This window comes from Oenanthe melanoleuca, chromosome 1A, assembly GCF_029582105.1.
Source record: "Oenanthe melanoleuca isolate GR-GAL-2019-014 chromosome 1A, OMel1.0, whole genome shotgun sequence".
Taxonomy (NCBI): Eukaryota; Metazoa; Chordata; class Aves; order Passeriformes; family Muscicapidae; genus Oenanthe; species Oenanthe melanoleuca.
Genome location: NC_079334.1, coordinates 50,816,478 through 50,835,008, shown reverse-complemented (window position 1 = coordinate 50,835,008; position 18,531 = coordinate 50,816,478). Strand labels below are relative to the sequence as shown.

Below are 18,531 nucleotides of genomic sequence, written 5' to 3'. Positions count from 1 at the left end.
CCAGAGCTTAACATGTGTTTTTCTTCAAGATTAGCAGATCTCTAATGAATGTTTCTTTTCTTTATCAGCACTAAAAATATTCCAACATCCTCATGTCAGCAGCTACATATTTTCAAAACAGAGACCTCCTATTAGGCTTGTTTATTATCAGCAGAAAGTCATTGTGCAATATTTTGCTTTCCAGATCCCCTCCCCCAAAGAGCAACCACCAAGCACTGCTGATATCTCTAATTTTTTGAAAAATTATACTTTGTCCAAACAAACACGGAAATCAGTTTTCATTCAAATATTTAATGAACTCAGAGTTACAAAGGTCTTTCTTCGTGCAGTTGTTTTTTTCACTTCAGGGTAAACATATTCTTTTATATTTAAATTTGATAGTAGTCATGGTTTGGTTTGGTTTTCAAAGCATGGTTCTAATCCAACCACTAAATAAATAAATAAAAAATAAATCCAGAACTGAACTGTAACTAAGTGTGAGCATATGTAAAACTGAGCACACTGAGACCATCCAGGGCACTGTTGATCTTGGACACTCAAAGGAATTTTATTGAAAGTTCAGTGATCTTCAGTGGTGACTCCCTCAACCTCTTAATTTTCTGTGTTATCTCAGGACACTTCATGTACCGTAAAATGAATAAAACAAAACCCCTGAATCTCAACTCAACTTCAATAGCTCCCAGATAAGTGTTTCCATTTCTTCTCTTAAACTGACAAAATCTAATGAATTTTAGAGAATTTAGAGAAAAGACTGTGACTACAGGGAAGGAATAGCTTTCTTCAGGGAATATTCCAAGCTCATCTGCACTTTACTGTAGTCCTTTCTTGGGACAGAAAATTTATTCAGAATGTAAATCTATTAAATACGGGAGTTTATAGAAGACAATGAGAGCACTGTGGGGTTTAAAAAAAAAAAAAAAAAAAGAGTAAGACAGTGAATGTTGCCAGCAGTCCCTATTTGCACCAGTATACTCTCTAGGAGGCTGCCACTGAAGAAGAGAGTCAGGGACCATGGACTGCCCATCATCAGTATTTATCAACACCTTTGTGGCATCTCCTTGGGACCAAAATCAAACCTAAGACTGGTGGAGGAAGGCTTTCCACTGCAGCACCATTCTCCACAGTCCTTCCTCTTTCAAAACCAAATTTAAGCAGTATGAACAGAGCTACTGTCAGCCAACTAGATACGTTAACAAACAGAATGGTAATCGCCTAAAGGGGAAAGTTGAAGCCAAGATTTTACAGTATGATTAATGGTTTCTGGATGTACAGTTCAAGGTTCTGTGAAGAAATGCTGAGTTCAGCTTCTGGAGAAAAAAAAAAATCAGGCTCCTTTAACATCCCTTAAGCTAAACCAGCTTTGGGTTCCCCAACCACAATTTTGGGATGCTTGCCATGAGGACCTTGAGAGAACTACCTTCTACCTTGGGAAATTAATTAAGCTGCAATACATCACATTTAAAAGCTGGTGTCCTTGCTTCAGGTTGCACTTCGATCTTTGCTCAGCCAGCCTCTGTGGGTGGGGTGAACACACATCCAGAGATGGGGAAAATAAAAGGTCTTTCCTGAGGGCCTGCACAGGTGAGTTTCCATGAGGTAAGCAAGGGTGTGAGCCCATGGGCGTGCTGCAATGGCCCCAGTGCCTGCTGCTCCCTGCAGTGCACACATGGATGGCATCCTGCTGAGAGCACACATGGTGAGACCATCCATGGTGGGACTGAGCACGGTGGGACCATCCACAGTGGGACCATCCATGGTGGGACCATCAACAGTGGGAGTGTCCATAATGGGACCATCCACGGTGGGACCGAGCACGGTGGGACCATCCACAGTGGGACCATCCACCATGGGACCATCCACAGTGGGACCGTCCCTGCTCACCCTGCAGCTCCCAGCCCAGCTCCCCCAGCACCCACACAGCCACTGCCACATTCAGCAGGGACAGGAGCTGGCTGCCCACCCCAGCCCAGTGCTGTGAACAGCCACCTCAGCTGAGATGGGTGGAGCTCACACCACTGGAGGAGAGCTCCTCTGGAGCAGGGTGGGCTTGGCCTGCCTGTGCTGTGTGACACCAGGCACACATGGGCAGTGTAGGTCAGCTGATTTGCTGGTGGTGACTGTGAGGAATGGGGTCCAAAACCACCTGAGAGCATTTGGCTTTTGGCTAGGTCTCTGTATGCCTCTCACATACTCAAACATCAATCAAATATTGTTCACTTTGTGACACTTGATCTTCACGGAGGTCTCTCTGCTCTCCCAAACCTGAGACTGTCCTTTGCTCACCTTCAGAGCAGCCTTTTGCCTCCAAGTATCCAGTATGGGTGGCCACCAGGGCCTTCTGGCTGAACACCAGCAGCTGCTCTTCAGCAACAATCCAGTGACACCAAATCCCCACTTGGGCACTGCACAGACCTACACTACCTTTGCCTCCTAGATAGGCTGGGACTCTGAAAGAGCTGAGGAGCACCTTGGCTGTGCTTGTGGAAGGGGCAGAGATAAGATCAGGTCTGTTTTCATACAAGGCTAAAATGTAAGTCAGCTGAAAGGATAAAGGGACAATCTGGACACTGTAATGACTCTCTGTTCAAAGGCTGCTGAATCCCTGCTGAAAGGGGATTTCAGGGAGCATATGACATTAAGGAATAGTTGTCTCAGTCCACTGAGCTTCAAGTGTCCTCCTCTCCTGACATCTAATATGCCCCTCAAAACTGATCACTGTGTGTGTAGGGGCCATATCAGATGATTACTGTTTAGCTGCCCCTGGGGATACTTCTGCACCAAAAAAATCCTAACAGCAAGAAACTCAGATCACTCTGTTCTGGCATTGTCTAAATACCAGAAAGCAGCTGGACAAGATCCTTCTAATATCTAACTGCTTGTAGATCTTGGATGTGTTTATGGCTCAGCCTGAAACACCTGAAACTGTCTGTACACTAGGCACACTGGACTCACTTGGCAGAGCCCAGTTCTACAAGTGAGATGAAGCTCAGCTTTCTTGCTGCACTCACATAAGACACACATTCAGGCTTAATAAAAAAATGCAATCCTTCTTTTGCTAACCAAAGATGCAAATCAAACAGCACTGTCAGACTGTTCTCTTTTCTTGGTTCTATATAATTTTCCATGCAGAAAATATTTTATGTGCCCAGTGAATTCTTTTTTCCATGGTACTCTGTTAAACTTTTGATTAGAAGACAAAAAATACAGTACTCTTCCAAAAGCTGTTTCCATGTACAGGTGGGTCAAGAATCTTCTTCATAGTGACAATACCTATAGTGCCACTATCTTCCACAGAGAAACACAAAATCCATGGAATTACTGCAGCAGCATTGAACTGCATAAGCTGCCAAACCATACAGAAAGTTAATAGATTTGTTTATGGACTAGACAGGTTTAATTAAACCAGGCAGCTCTGAAGAACAGTAAATCCTCTCTCTTTTTGTCTTCCCCTCCCCTCCCCCCCTTTTTCTGTAGAGTATCTTTCTCCTAGTGGCTTTCCTCTTCCTAATAATCCCATCACAAATGACAGATATGTTATCAGTCATCACTGGGATTTGACACATTCTTAATACCTGTCATGACAGCTCTGAAGTCTGCATGCTATTCCATTGTATTCCAAAGCATTTGCAGGAGGTAATGGACACATCAAACACAAGTCAATGGCTCTGCTTTATTGAACTGCTGAAGGTTTGCAATAGAGAAGGAGATGCTTAAAAAGCCTAATTGTGATTATTAAAAATTACACACATAGTAATTAAATATAAAACCATGTATAATGTGGCAGTGTATTGCTGTGCCCAAACAGAGTCTCTCCTGGTACCTTGGGTCTCTGTTTTACTTTAACTAATGTAGAAGTGAGATGCAAGCCATGGCTAGAACTAGAGTCAACATCAAAGGTGGACACCTGAACTGATACGAAGACAGTGGGATTGTGAAGTGTGTCACTCACAGCAGCTGTCAATACTGCCAAAGAGTAAATGTGAGTGCAGTAGAACGCGAGTCTGAAAAGTGTCTCCCTGATGGGGACACAAGGAAAAGACAGCATCTTGCTGTTGAGCAATAAGGACAAGGGACACCAACTTACAGGATTTGTATGAGTCCAGTGCTACTGCCTTTTGATTTCTGTGGACCTCTTAATACAGGTAGTTTTGTTTTCTCTTGTTCAAGCCCTCAAAAGAGCTGTAACAGATAAAGCAATACAGAGCTCTCCAAGCAGATAAATTTTCTGTTGATCAAATTCTAGTATTATTTCAGATGACTCTGGTCATCTGTGTGTAATATTTTTCAGGCACAAAAGGCTTTCTCTCAGTTGAGCCAAGCTGCTGCAAAGCATCATATAGCTACAATCTCCTCCACCATCATATGAGCTGCGATGCCTGGAAAGGCTGACCTGGAACAGAGACTAGACAGAGCAAAAGGAATAAAATAGGTATTTAGGGATAGACTTTGGGTGGTGCAAGAGCCTGGCTGGAGCTACACACAAGTCAAATCCAAGATGGATCCCAGCCATGAGCTTTTACACTTCTATAAGTTTTGGTTCATCTACATTTTGGGGTCAATTATCCAACCACAGCCCCAGACTATGAAATCTCAGCCCCCTGGCATGTCCCTTTCCCTTCAACGTTGTTTATGCTTTTGGGTACCAGTTGTCCTTGATTCTCTAGCTGGGAATGGATTGTTTTGTCTAACTACCCTGTGAAGAAAACTTACTAACACCAAATGTGAAATTTCAGAGCTATACACCAAGCAGCAAAGAATCTGAAAAATATAAAAGCTAAACCCCAAGGCATCAGCTGCATGACAGCAGTGTGCTTTGCCATTAGTAAATGCAATGGCTAGTTATTCTCAATGCACTTACAATTTTGCACAAAAGCAGAAAAACCACCCCCAACAAAAACAAAAACCCCACACAGATTAGAGACAAAGCAGTCCTGTGTAACTCTAGGCCCTTTCAGCAAGGCAATAAAGCCAAGGCAGAATTGTGAGCTGGAGTCAAAAGGAAGTGTCCCATCGACATAATGAGCTTTGGAGCAGGTCTGAAGGGAAGAAGACAGGCAAAACACTTTCAGCCACCTAAGTGATTTCATGTCCACTGGACAAAATTAGTTAACGAATATGTTGTGGTTTAAGAGCCTCGAGGCATTGTTTCAATCTACAAGAAATGGATGAGCAAACTGGGACTCCTTACAGTGCAATTTTATTTAGGAGAGATGCAAGAGTAAGTTTTGCACCTATCAAGCATGTGGGAACAAAGTGATGGCGTTTAGAGGGGTGAAAATACTGTTGTCAGGATGCAGCAAATCCTATTCTAGGGATCTAAACCACTGCACTAACAGCATTGGTCGAGTGTAAGCTTGTCTTCTTAGCTGAAGCACTTTCAAAAAAGCTGAAAAATGAAGTTTACTTTAGTAGGCTTCTCACCAGATCAGATACTGCTTGTTCTTGAGTAGCCAATGTAAAAACATACCACAAATAAATATGGTATATGTTATATGGTATCATATTTTCTGATATCATCTTATACCAGGGCATATTACAGATTAAATTTGTACTGGGAGCTGAGCTTGGGTTGCATGGAGGCAAAATCATGGCAGCACAGCCCCACTGAGAAGTCTCCCAGCAAATATTCCCTTCTGGCTTCGGTCCAAGGAGCATTACTGCTTCTCCTGCTGCCTACACTCCCCAGTTATTCCTTTCATATACCCTCTCAGCTGTAAGCAAATCAACATGCCAATCCCTTGGGACACATGGCTTAGCTTATACTTAAGACTTGCCACTCTGCTTTGTGCTTTGGACATTGATTTCCATTGTCTCAGCTATCACGCAACAAAAGGGCATTTAATTGCTGTCTCGTTTAGTCTGGGGGAGAAGAGGAGAACAACTTTTTCCAGCCCTGATTGATGGCAGCCATTAGCACCTCCTAGCACAATACTGACTTACTAGAAGCATGATTTACATGTGAAGTTCAGTGCCACACAAGCGACTCAGATTTGCAGCTCTGCTTACTTGAACAACTTCAGAGACAAAATCTTCACATGAAGTGAATTTGCAGAAATGATTACACTGGCCACCCATTTAAAGAGAAAACTTCAAAGGTTAAGGAGGTTGTTGAAACCTTCTAGAAACAAAAGAGAGTTCAGCAGAGATCTCCGTTTTTGTTTCACTTGTCAAGTGTTCCACTACCATGTAGGTGCTTTAAGGGGTATGAAAGGAAAAAAAATCCGAAAAAATACCCAACCGACATAATTTATACTTATTTACATACATTTAACATTAGGAAACACTTCATATCCACTAGGCATCAGAATTCCCAATTGCATACTACGAAAGGCAATGCTGAAGAATCCCATAAACTGTTTTCCCCTTTTCGTGTGAGCATTTGTATTTTCTTTGTGATGGAGGAAAGAAGAAAATTAATATCCACATTTAATATCCTCCATGTTCTGCAGAGCAATAAGCCACATGCCTTGGTGTTCAAGCCAAACTGCTGATAGTGGATTTTTAGTACTTGTCTCATTTTATTAAAAAGCAAAAGGATGCAAATCTCCCTTTCAAAAGAACAGTGCTCAAGAAACAACTAGATTAGTGAAGGCTTCTTGAAACAGCACCTTTAATCAGTCCTGTTATGTGAAATTTGCAGTAATTTCAGTAAATTTTATGTAGTTTGATGCAGCTTATCAAAACATTCAATAATTGCAAAACATACGATCAAGCACCCTTTGAACACCAGACTTTCCAGTCAGACATAGAAACAAGCTGAGGCACTAGGTATTATCAGACACACCTTTGTACATTTTTTGGAAGATTTGCCACGGGAGAGGCAGATTGAGAAAGGCTGACTTTCAGCAAGGCAATGACGTACAGCCAAACACACAAGCACTCTCGCTGTCTCAGCTGTGGGAGCACGAACCCTGGCCAGGCAGAGGCTTTCTGAAACCACGCTAGCTATACCCACAAAAAACTACTGCTGACTACTTTCAGAACATATGCTCTGTTATTCACATAATTGGTTTAAAATTCCACAGCAAAATTACTCTGCAATTACTTGCTTTCAGTGAGTCCACTTCTTACATTCACATCCCCCACAGGACCCACCTTTGTTCCTCAGTGATACTCATCTTGCCTGATGTGCATTTCTAAATAAGCTTAAATAGTGGCTATTTCTGTGTGATTTCATGCTTTTCCCTACATTTAGAAAAATCATGATTTTAGGTGCATAAACGAGAGTGCAATGGCAGAATGTACATTTTTGGTTTAGAACAGCTGTTTTCACTTTTATTCATTCTGCAGCACACATGCATGGAAAACTATATTTTGATTCTTCCTTTCCCCAATTGTTTTTAAGGGAAAATAAAACACAGAAGCATCCAAAACAAACAAAAACCTCCTCTCCACCACAAAAACCAAACCAAATCAAACCAACAAAAAAATTACTAAAAAAACTAAACAAAACCCCTCCCAAACTGGCATGAGGCCAGATATTAGTTAAACACTAGAACACACTTGTTTCCTTAACTTGGCTCTTCCTAAATTTTGTTTTCCCCTCTCACTGTTTCCTTTTTCTTTGGTGCCAGGCAGGAGACACGTGTTTCTCTTGCTGGAAAGGCTGAGTGTTATCTTCCAAAAAGTTCAATCTATGGACAATTATTACTGGTAACTGAGAGGAAGGCAGTACACAGGATCCCAGCCTCTCCTTTCCCTCCAGGCTTGTGCCAGGCTGGAACCAGAGCTCTCAGTGGCAGTGCCTCCAGGAGCAACACAAGCACTAAGAAAGCTGCCAAAACAGATTTAAACCACTTTGCAGCTGAAGAACAGACCAAGAACCATGTTTGTGCAACCCCTCTATCAATTTTGCTTCAGATCACTTTGGCCACTTGAGAATAAAGAAGAAGGTTTTCTATGCTGGCTTCTGAGAAACCTGCCAAGCCAACACATGCTAATCAATGTGAACAGGTCCTGGAAAAGAAGTTGATCAAATCTCCCCAATCATCCTCAGAGTCACACTCAAACCCACACACCTTGGAGATTCAGGTCAGCCACACAGCTGCTCAGCATCCCCTGGGAGACTCACAATGTAAGTGCAAAATTAGGGCAAGCACTAGCACAGCAGTGAGCTGCAGCATGTTGCTGGCAGAGGCACAAACCTGCTCCTCTACCCAGCACACCATCTATAAATAGGTTTATGAATACAGAACCTCTGCCAAGCTATTCTTGCATTTTTTTTTCCCGTTTGCTAATTTTTAATGCCTCTTGCAAGACTGACTCCTAGAAGTTTTATCTCCATTAGTAGTAATAAACACTTATTAAATGCTCCAGCAATGTCTGAAAGTCTTGATAAATAGCAACAAATTTGTCTTGAAAACCAGAATATAATTTTGCACTTAGAAAACTCTATTGTATTAAAAAAGAAGGAAGAAATGAGCTTACCTGAAAACAGAAAATTCACATGAAAAATCTGTGTGCACACCATAAACAAGAACCCACTTCCTCTGGGACTGGAAGAGGAGACGAGGCGGTGTCAGTGCTTATCCTTGCTCAGCTGTGCTCCTGGGGGTACCAGCTGAGCCCCAGAACTGAGCCCTGGGCTGTTCCCCTCACTCTCTGCACCTGGAAAAAGAAGACAGGGGCTCAGCTTCCTCAGTGCAGGAGCAGCACAGCATTCCACAGCCCAGGCACAGTGAGGGATGCTCACCCTCCTGACTGCTGCAACTCAACACAGCCTCATGGAAGGGGAAGCTCAGTACAGCTGGTTCCCTGCTCCTCTCCACTGCAGGTGCCTGCTCAAGGCACAGACACAAAGCACTAGAAACCCACAGAGTATCTACAGAGCATCCTAACTCTCCCTTGGAGAGACTGCTTTCCTAGATGATAACAGTAGCCCCATAACAAACCTGCTAAAGCCCAGACTATGGCAATTATACTTTATGGTAAGAATTTTGTTTTGAGCTGCCAGTTTTTGGGTGACCAAGCCAGCCAGGACTTGTTTCAAACAGGGACATTAACCAAGGACTTAGATTACCTTGTACTTTCATCTGGTATCATCCTCTTGCATCTGTTTTTTCCCTTTCCCTCTCAACCCTTACATATTTCACCATCCATTTTCAAGGATGGATGACTAAATGAAAGCCTTTATTAAGCTTCAATTTTCAAAAGCAATGTCACCTTCCAGTTTCCCTTTGCTTCAGAAATTAGCTTCTAGGGGCATATTCTTGAAAAGCCTACATCTATACTTATTTAAACTTTCTGGGGAATAATTGAGTATGGAAAGTAAGGTTTAGCCTGATTAAATTTTTATTTCCATCTAAAAATAAAAGGAAATGCATAGTAAAGAACTAGGAAAGCTTGAACCTTTTTTTTTTAACTTCTGAAAGATGAAGACAAAGGAAACATATTACAATTTTTTTTTTTCCATTTCAGAAATCCCAAGAAACTTATGACCATATTCTTAAGTTTTGAGCTATGTAGAGTTGACTGCTGAATACTTTATATGTTCTGAGCTAGCTGATCTTACTGGCCCCAGTTTGAGCCTCTGGTGGTCCCTTCCAAACCAAGTCATCCCATTCTTTTTTCCAAAGGGAACAAAGACTAGTTTGTGCTTTTCAGAAACATAATTAACCTTTTTTCATGTTTGCCACCACTTTTACTGTATGCATCTTCTCCAAGAAGGAACCTTTCAACAGTCCAAATATACACTCATTTTATATATGAAAACTCTTTAAAAGTTATTTCAACCCCAAATTATCAGAAGTATCTTGTCACACGTCACAAACAGAAAGGATTTTATGCATTTAGGTTAAACTAGCCTGGTAAGAAAACTAAGAGAATGCATTCTAAGTCCTGCACTAAGTAACACTAAAGAAGGAACTCAGGTAAAAGACAGTGGTGGTGTTTCCTGTAGAAGAAACTCCCTGTTTTACAGTAATGCATTTTCTAGCTGTGATTCTGAAGGCAGGACACTATTTTTAAATCAGCTCTCATGTCACACGGCTGTCAGCCCTGTCTGCAGTGAAAGCAGGGGAATCCCTTGCACACTCCCCACCTCTCCCTGCCAGCAGCACCTCCAGTAACACCTGCCTGTGCCAAGGCCAAGGTCACACACAAGAACACTACTGTGGATCCTCACACAGCCTCTTCCCAGCCCTGAACTCCACTGCCTCCATCACATCCATGTGTCAAACCTTCTGGCCAACAGGTTTACTCCACTGTAAAAAGCTGACTTCTCAAAAAGTCTCCTGGAAGATAAACATTCTGAGTCTTTTTTCCCCCAAAATTCTTAAGCATGCATATTTCTTGATTAACACTAAAAAACATCCCCTTGCAAAGCAGCAAGATCTTTTTCTGTTTCTCTGTGTACCTACTCTCAGCAGAAAGGAATACAGACATTATTTACTAGATAAGATATCCAGGGAATGAAGTACAGCAATTCCAGTCCTAAAATACCATGAAGACACAATATTAAAATAAAAAATTAGACAGACTTTTTCAATCATTAAGGTGAAGGAATTCCATAGGGGGTAGGAAATTTCTCCTCAAATCTAACTGAGCCTTATTCCTGTTGCTCTGACACTTTTATCATCTGTCTTCTCCCTTCCCCTTCTCCAAGAACTGCAAATCTTGTTGCATTTCCACTCTCTTAACCCCAGCAACGCACTGGCCATCAGACTTTATCCCTGCTTCTGCTGCAAGGGAACACTGAGACAAGAAGGGTGCAATCCCCTCAGAAAACCATTCACATGGGTCTACCCAGCAAGTGGATACATATTCTCTCTTCTTTCATTTTTCAAGAATCACAGGTAAATAAAATAATTTCAAATAAATTAACACCATGACCACTTTTAAAGTTGAGCCTTAGCCTCAAACAGAGTTTAAAAAGATCATTGTTAGGGATGAAGAGCTTTTTCTTCAGCATGCCCATAGTTTGCTTCAAAGCTCATTGTTTATATAGGAACAGTTGACATGCAAAGTCAGATTTAAGGATCCTGGGAATAGCTGTGCATGACAGGCAGCTGGCGTGCAGGTCTACTGAAAGGATGCAGTTCTGCACATGAAGTCACAAGAGTAAGATTCCTAATTATATGCAGTAACCAAGGCATGGAAGAAAAAACAGTTCATCAGTTAGCATCCAGCAGCACAGTGAGGAAGCTTTGTTCTCTTCTCTGGAAAGAGGACAGTCGATACTGCTCATGTCAAAGCCTGGATCCACAGCCCTCCAGGCTTAATTAGAAAATCATGAAGAGTACAAAATGGCATTGGACACAAAAAATGATCATTTTTCAAGTAAATTTAGTGGAGTGGGCACACTTACATTTACAATCCACACTCCCTCATGCACCCATTTTGCCTTGTTAATGATACAGAGTTGGCTGCAGATGCAACAAAACCTGTCAGCAACTGCAGGGGTGTCCTAAAGCAAGCCTTGGCTATTATTCCAGCTGTATAGATGAAGGTCACTGACACTGCTAACACCTCTGACATTTTATAATCAATTGCCAACATTTACAGAGGAGAAATACCACTAGCTTTGAACACAACCAGAAAGAAAGAAATTCTTCTCAATTAATTTTAAGCTTGCTCTCTCTGAGCCAAAACATGAAACATGAGGCAACCTAACAAGTCAAATATCAGTGAGATTGTTTTCTGGCAGCCAATGCCATATTCTGTTTGTATATAAACAATTGTAGTTTATCCATCTCTTCAAAATAACTGCAGCATGAATCATCATAAGGACAGTGTCAGAGAAAACTGCCAAATACTTGTAGCCAATGAAAAACAATAATTTAACTCTAAAAGCAGCCATGAATATCTGACTATCAGCATGTTGCTAACACCAAATACCTGTTGGAGAAATCTAGTATTTTGTGGATTAGATTCTTGAAAGATGAAAGGGGCTGACCTTTACCTACACCTTTGCTGCTGGTAAAGAATGATGAAGCTCTTACTGTACACTGCACGTTCACCTTTGTGCCTGCTTTTCAGAACAGGAACAGAGATTGCTGCCTTTTAAACTAGTCTTATGTTGATGTTTAGCCAGCTGCAATATTCCACTGCTATAGCTAAGGATGGAGGGCTAAGGAAGAGATTTTCAAACAATACTTTGTAAAGGGTCCACAAGTCCTGTCTGATTTATAAACTGTCAACGTGCTTGATGAGTTCAGCAGCTGTGAAGCTCTGGATTGACATTACTGCCCTTACTCAATAGTTCAAAGCAATAATTTTGAGTTAATACAGGGCCTCAGAGAACACAAGGTTCTCTAACTTAAGACCTCCTAAAGACCTATATTTCAGTCAAAATTCTTGCTCCTGACAGTCCTTCTCACCCTTCAGCTCCTAATTCAAATGATCAGTCCACTCTTGCTTTCCACAGGAGCTCGTTGCTGTATGTTGTAATATTTGCATCAAATACAATTGCCAAAGGCACTCCAATTTTCAGTAATAGTTATCATTAGCAGAAAAAAAAAAAAAAAAAAAAGTATTTTTGTCCAAAAAGAGCCATTTCCTGATGTTTAGCATAGGCAGGATGACGGTCACAGGCAGCATCTTGGCTCAGCAGGCGACAGGAGTAGGTGGTAAATGAGAGTGCTGGGGAGGGGACAGATCTTTTTCCAGGGGGAGAGGGGGCAGTGTCTGCTAAAGGAGGCACCCTGATGGCAGTAGATTTATGCATCCACTCTTGTCAGTCTAGGAGGAGGGAATCATTATGCAGGGCCAGCTGCAGGGGTGTGCACTGCTGTCGGGAAAAATTAGAAGTCTAGCAATGAACTATAAAGAAGGGAGGAATGACAGAATGAATGAAAACTCCATGATAAACCCATTTAGGCTTTCTTCTCCCAGGGATGAAATATGAAGCATAATCTCTTTGGCATATATGCTGGCAAAGACTCAAACAAATATGCCTAGGTACACTCAGGCACAGGGCCCAGAGTGTGCAGTGACAGTGCCCACCCAAAGGACTGTAACAGCACAGGGTGTGGAGGAAGAGTCCTTCCTCAGCAGGTCCAGCTCAGTTCTGGGGAGGATCACAGCACACCAAGATGTGTTTGGAAGAATCTCCTTCTCTGCCAAATGCCTTCTTTGTGCAAATACCTTGGAAAGAAAGCTTTTCCATTTGAGTACCTTGGGGCAGTGTGGCGGTTGGTGGGGGAGTGAGATGACTAGACTATAAAACAGTGAAAAGTGCCCAAACTAAGGTCCTGGTGTTTCACCCTTATTTGAGAAAATGATAGCATTCCAATTTCATGTGACATTCCTTCCCTAGGAGAATTTCTGTCTGAGCTGGGGAGATGTGAATGACTTCTTGTCCTGTTTAAGGCAGAGGTGTGTTTTTTTTCCTTCATTAATACATTCAGAAATATGAAATGTTCCAAATATTTATTCACTGTGCTTGGCTATTAAAAAAAAATAAGGATTTTTGGTCATACTGGTATTGGAAAACAAGAGAATAGGGAAAGAGCAGGCAAGGAAAGCCATGCTCTTTAATACACTCCCAAAAGCCCCTGGTTACAATTCAAATCCCAAGCCTAAGAAGGAAAGTGTTTGGTAGCTTTTCCTTCTGCCTGTCCTGACCACTGCTAAAGCCAAGGGGCTGGTGAAACTCCTTCTGGAATGCTAATGCCTTGCTGAAAGCCAGAAGGTACAAAATAGAACTGTTTGGAGAATGCTTTCCTGGTGGAAAAAGGGAGGGAGGGATGTACTTCAATACCTTATTTTAAGTTACACATAGGGATCCATATTGTTCGGCATATTTTTACCAGGAACAGAAGAAATACATTTTGCTCAGCATGTTAACATTGTAAATTCTGCCACTCTATGTCCTTCAGTGCAAGCTCCTTGAGAGACAGTTTAATGAGAAAGGTTTGTTCAATTAAGAGTGTAAGAATCACAGAAAACAAAAACAAACCAAGAGCAGTTCTACTGTAAAAGTCCTTTTACTACACAGCACATTCAGAAACATGGGTACTAATTTAATTCTCTGTCAAATACTTTGAATCCATCTGCCTTTTTTAAAGGCAGCTCTTCTATAATATTCTTCCTGGTGGCATCATCTATCAAGTAAAATAAAAAATATTTATGCTACCAGGTGTCAGATCTTAATCTGACACCACTGACCACATTGTAACTACCTGGTGTTTGACAAGCATTTATACATGGACCAGGTAGGTCCAGCAGCTTAAAAAACTGCAAAAGCTCAGAAGTACATTTTAAAAAAAAGACTCCAGAACAATGTTGATCCATTGCTTCATTAACACTGTGAAGGTGCAAATGGGGTACTGAAGTGAAGGATGGGGTCTTCTGATGAAGTAAATGGAAGATATCTACGTGCATGATGGCTCAAAGAACATAATTCTGAAGGCCACTGTTTGATCAAAGCTTTGTAAGGAAACACAGAAATAAACCACAAGCTGTTACAGTGAGCAACAGAAATAAAACTGGCAAATTTCTAAACTATGAAACTATATAGTAGTCAAAGTGCAAACAACACTTCTTACAGCTACATAGTTAGGTTTCAGCTTTTTTTTTCCTAAGGAAAGTAAGGACAGGCAAATGTATAATTTTAATATCAATTCAGGAAAAGCTTTAATACTAAGATATCAAATATATTATGGAAAAGGGAAAAGGAACACAGTTATTTATCTGACTTGAAAACAGCACAGTGTCAAGTTAATTTAAAATTCAATTTCAGTTTAAAGCATTACAAGGAAGAAAGGATCCTATGTATCATAGGCTGTAAATTGAAATCCTAGCAAGGTTTTTGTCTGCCAACTAGCTGTGTATCAGCTATAAAGCCAGATTGCAGGTGCTTCTTTTAGGAGATTGGGCTGCAAGGCTCACATTCTGAGAAGTTTGTCATTTACTATTCCCAAAGGCATTTTATTTGAATTTTTTTATAGTCAGATAGTTAATGGAAAGCTGGCATTGCAATAACCCAGAGGTAATTTCAGCAAGGTACAGTACGTGATGCAAAAGCACAGAGGGTCCTACCCTGTGGAAGTCACCAAGAGGGTGAACATTCATATAAACTCATCCTCTACAAAAGCAAACATGCAAAAGCAGTTTGTCTGCAAAAACAGCTTTTAGGGATGACAGGAATTTAATATATAAATAAAGAACTATTGGAGTTTTTTCCCCTTTCTAGAAATTATACCTGCACAAAAATGTTTCATTTAAACTCTACACAAAACCTTGAATGTGATGGTTTGAGGGAAGAGGCAGGATAATCCTCCCAGTTTTTGAACTGAGGGATAAATAAATCTGATAGAAAGGACATTTAATTCACCCCTGGACTCCAAACTGAATGAAAGCCTACTCAGATTTGGTACATATTATAAGAAAAGTGACTCAAGGACAACAGCTAGACTACCAGCTTCAGAAGGTTCCTGCAAAGTGCACCGACCAGTTTGAACAGAAAGGCAAATTCTGCCAAGAGGCAGTGAAAACCCAGCTGGCCAGCAGACAGGAACAGGGCTGGAAGGGCACAGAAAACCTGCACCAACAAAGAAAATAAATGTATATCCCTGACCTCCGCTCCTCCAAACGAAAGGCAAAGAGAAGCTGCCATTTACAGCAGCTGGGCTACTTTTATTTAGTCACATAAGCCTTGAACCTCCTTGTACAAACACTGTGAAACCTCAAAACCTTGCTGAGGGAGCAGATGAGCACCTTGGAAAGCTTTAGTTTTGTCAAAGTGGAATTTAAGGTGTGTGCAAATTGGTACTCAGGAAAGGGTAATATTTGAGGACATGAATTTATCTCCACTGACATATCCACAGCTGGGAATCAGTATGAACAGCTTCCTCATGCTGATACATTTCACTTCTTTTTCAAATGCAAAGATGTGGAAAACATTATTAGAGGTGATAGAAAAGTGTTTTCATACTGCAGTAATGGCTTTTATCCTATCTTTGAAAATTACATAATTTTGTGTAAATTTATCATATATAGCCATTATGCATAGTTGAATTTTTCATAAAACAATAATTTCTAAAAATGCTGGAAGATTTACAAATGCTAAAGAGGGAGGAATTTGATACAGCTTGAGATGGAAAAAAAGCCTTTTTTTCCTTATATGTTTTTTTTAAAATACATCTGGGTCCCTTCCTGCTCCCACAACAATACATGAGTGTAGTTATGCCCCTCCCCACTCCCCATCAACTCCCCACTCAAACCTTTACAATTTAAATGGCTTATTCACCTTTTTGCCTTACCATGCATTTGTGGACCTACAGCTCTGAGGTAGATTTTGAAAATCTTTTGCTGAAACTTAATATGGAAACTACCACCACCACACCAATATTTTTATACATGGTATTACAAAAATATACCATTTGCTCTAATGCAGTGCTCTTTCCCTGCTTCCTACTCTAGCAGAAAACAGAAACAGGTTTAGCAGCAATAAGGAATTGATGGATATCTTCACTATGCAGTGCCCTAGTGAAAAGGTTCACATCTGAATTGTGCAGTGTCCCTTGCAGAGTGGCCAAAAGAAACCTCAGTTTGCCTAAATTTCTGTGGAAACTAAGAATCACTTAAAAACCCACCAAACAATCAAAATTTAAAACTATGCAGCATCTTTTACTAGGAAAACTGGGCCACAGCGCAGGGATGTTGCACACAAAAGGATACAATACTTGATTGTTTCCAAGCTGTCCCTGACACAGCATGTGACCCTATTCTAATGCTACTTTTTAGTAAAACATTTTTTGGTTGCCAGATGTTGCACAACCCAAAGGAGGAGGACTGGAAGCTGGGAATGCCAGCTGCTCCAAGATAATTTGCCTTGGACTAAAGCAGCCTGAGACTGGAATGCTCCTCACTTGATGAAGAAAGCCTTCTGTGCAGGACCTGAGGCTTCAGATTTTTACCAGTTTGATGGAGTTTGGGAATTCAAGATTTACTGGACTCTGATAGCACTGTCTGAAACCATTTGATTGTGATTTGGGCAAAACCAACTAGCAGAGGTGATCAGAGATGATTGTACACGGACACCACCACAGGGTTTTCATAGGAAGGCTCACAGTGTACCATGGAGTGGGCAAAAGGATCAAATAATGCATCAAACTCCATCCCACTGCACGTGTAAGAACAAACAGTGGTGCAGCAGAAGACCAAAAGCAGCCTAAGACTTTTCATTTAACTGTCAATTATTTCATCTCAAAAAACTAAAATTAGATTGTTTTAAAAGAATTTTAAATGTCTAAATTCTTCCCCTTACATTTGGTTTGCACACCAAAGTGATAAAAGAGCTTCAAATATTCCAGCATTATGCAAAAAAAGTTTAAAGTAGTACTTCAGAAAAAAAAAAGAAAAAAAAATCATAGAACCCAAATATATAATCATATTCTTTGAAGTCACTTTCTGTTCCACTAAGACATTTATACTAATTAGTGAGCCCCTCATTTAATCTTTTCATGTACAGATGATTTCTAAATGACTGAGATTTAGGATACACTATTTTAATACTGATGGTGTACCTAATGAGATCAGATTTTTAATAAGTTTCTAGGCATTTATATTAGAGGAAGACTTTGACAAAAAAATTGAGAAGGTAGCTGTAAACCATTAAGAGTGAGCCTGTTCAGATCATTATAATCACACCTGCTATTCTTTTTTATATACCATTACGTGGTATAGGTGAAAATCACAAAAATATATAAATCCTTGATACAAAATGCCTGCAGGTCCATTTATATTTCATTCTCAGTATATACGTAAAACTTTCAGCAAAGAGATGCTATGGAGGATAAACACATGCCACTTGTGATTATCTTAATCAGATCTAATTTGGCCAGCAAAAATTTTAGCTACTTCCAAACTTGTTTATTGACCACTATCAGAAAAACAATTCAACATCCATGCCAGTATTGACATTTTAATTTAATATTATTGCTTTTTATTCCATATCTTGCCTGTGAAATACATAATTATGAAAAGCAATTACCATCATATATGTATAGGTGCTGCTTCATTTTTGTACATAAGTATATCTAGAGGTACTGCAGGTTGCCAATAAGACTGCAGTGTGTCCATATGTTAGATTATACACAGCCTAAGCAAATGCACAACATCTTTCAGTGGTATAGCAAATTCAGGCTTGGACTGATTTTCCTACAGAAATACAACCAATTAGTACTCAATTTTGAGCCATACCAGGAACACTTCCTCAATAGATTCAAGAGCCTTGATCATTTGCAGCAGCTCTTTTGAAGTGGCTAAATTAAACAGACGAGTATGCTTTATTTCTGTACCTTCCTGAGTTTATTGCAGCTCCTGTTTCTGTGCACTTCCCTCCTTCACTTGGGTCCAGTCCAAGCCATCCAGGCCTCCCAGGACAGGGAGGAATCCTTGACCCACATTTGGAGGATAAATTCCTGGTGGGCTTCTGGGGTTTAGTGCGGGCAGCACGAGATCACCTGCACTGCTGCTCTTTCCAGGCTGATGACACTGAGGTCTCTGTATAAAGTACTGTTTGTTCAGGAAGACAACAATGTGAAGAGCAGTCTGGCCATATCAGGGAGTTAACAGATCTGCAGGGCT

The 18,531-nt window shown here is 40.8% G+C and overlaps 1 protein-coding gene across 1 annotated transcript in view; it reads right to left on the bottom strand.

The window, feature by feature from the left end:
* Positions 1-18,531, bottom strand: part of PLXNB2 (plexin B2) — a 245,525-nt gene that overhangs the window by 156,742 nt on the left and 70,252 nt on the right. Inside the window, 1 exon segment of the mRNA XM_056510938.1 lies at positions 8,428-8,607. The gene's annotated coding sequence lies outside the window, so the exon portion shown is untranslated.